We start from the raw sequence: 1,789 nt of genomic DNA, 5'->3' as shown, positions 1-1,789 counted from the left end.
AAGTTAAGCAACTTGCCTAGGGTTACACAGCTAGCAGGGATCTGAGGCAGGATATAAACCCAGGTCTTTTGACTCTAAATCCAGCATTCTACCTGCTACACAAATTGCAGGTTTGGAATAAATACATTGGGTCCTTTGCTTTCATTGTGACTGGAAGGGAGGAGGAAGCATAAAATCACAGATCTAGGGACCTCAGGGGTCATCCAATACAACCTCTTCATTTTCTAGAGAAAGAAACTGAGGCACATAGAGGTTGGGTAACTTGCTGGAGTCACACAGCTAATAAGAGTCTGAGGCAAGATTCGAACTCAAGTCTTCCTAACTTTGAGTCATTTTCTCTAACCACTTCACCACTTAGCTGAGATATAGGATGATAGCTTGAAAAGATAGCAGGGTCAAGGACATGCTTTTCAAGCCTGGAGGAGACTTGGACATATTTAGAGGAAAGGAGGCGATTCATAAGGGAGTTAAAAAATAAGAGAAGGTAGCTAGAAGATTTTCAGTTGGAGAACTCTCTGCTCAGACTCCGAAGGGAGAAGTAGGAGCAATGGGCGGAAGCTGGATGGAATGGATAGAAATCTATTAGAATGAAAATTTCTTGAAAGCAGGGATTGATTAGTTTTTGTCTTTGTATCTCCAGCACCTGACAACATGTATTGGAATAAAATAGGTGTTTAATAAGTGCTTGTTGAATAGAATAGAATAGTAGAAAGGTAGAATTCTACTTCAATCCATCAACCAATAAACATTTATAAAGCGCTTACAATGTGGCAGGCAGGCTCTTTGCCAAGCACTAGGGATACAAAGACAGGCAAAAGACAGCCCTGTCCTCATGGAGTTTTCAATCTGCTTGGTTTAAGGAAAATCATGCTAACTGTTAAAGTTATCTCAAAAATGGAATGGAGTGTCTTGGTAAGTAATGAGCCCATCTACCTCTTTAGAGACTGGATGGCCACTAGTCAATAATGTTATGATAGATGGGATTCCTTTTCAGGTTGGACTCCCTGCCTTCTCTTTCACCACTGAGATATCATGATTCCATGACCTGTCATTATGGGGTCTTCAGTGCCAGCCTTCATGGATCCGAAGCCAAGGCCAGCCTCTATGGACTTCCCAACACAAAACAGGAAACTGGGTGGGTTATTATAACCCATTGGCAGACAGTAGGAAAAGTCATATCTGAATGGCTACATCTACGCTTCACAAATTTGCAAGTCATCCTTGCGCAGGGGTCATGCTAATCTTCTCTGTATCATTCCAATTTTAGTATATGTGCTGCCGAAGCAAGCACTGAATGGCTACGTCTAACCAGAAGAATAAGATAGGTGGACTGGTTCGCTGGCCCCAGGCTGGTCATTGCCTGGATGAAGTGGGCATAAAAATACTTAAGAGTGGCTCCAATTGCCTTAATGCTTTAAGATTTGTAAAATGCTTTCCTCACTAGTCTTTGCAACAGTCTGTGAGATGAGTACCATAGTACAAGAATTTTTATCCCCATTTTTCAGATAAGAAACAATGAGGCTCAATGAGATTAACTGTCACTACAGCTAACAAGTAGCAGAACTCAGACCTGAACCCCAGATGTCTGGCTTCGTGTCCTCATGCTCCTATCTCTTCACTGGACAGAGACAGTTAGGGTGGGGAAAGGGAAGGGACAGAACAGTAGGATGACAGAACCTCAAAGGTGGAAGGGATCTCAGAAGGATCACAGGGTCATAGATTTAGTGCTGAGAGGGAACTTTGAAGTCAATTCATCAAACTTGATCATTTAACAGATGAGGAAACTGAG

General features: G+C 42.3%; 1 non-coding gene across 1 annotated transcript; it reads right to left on the bottom strand.

The window, feature by feature from the left end:
- Window positions 1-1,189: 1,189 nt before the first annotated feature.
- Window positions 1,190-1,291, bottom strand: LOC122737575. Its single transcript, XR_006354401.1, has one exon. It is a non-coding gene; the product is annotated as a U6 spliceosomal RNA (small nuclear RNA).
- Between the last annotated feature and the right edge of the window lie 498 nt (window positions 1,292-1,789).

This window comes from Dromiciops gliroides, chromosome 1 (genome assembly GCF_019393635.1).
Source record: "Dromiciops gliroides isolate mDroGli1 chromosome 1, mDroGli1.pri, whole genome shotgun sequence".
NCBI lineage: Eukaryota > Metazoa > Chordata > Mammalia > Microbiotheria > Microbiotheriidae > Dromiciops > Dromiciops gliroides.
This window is presented reverse-complemented; position numbering and strand designations above follow the sequence as displayed.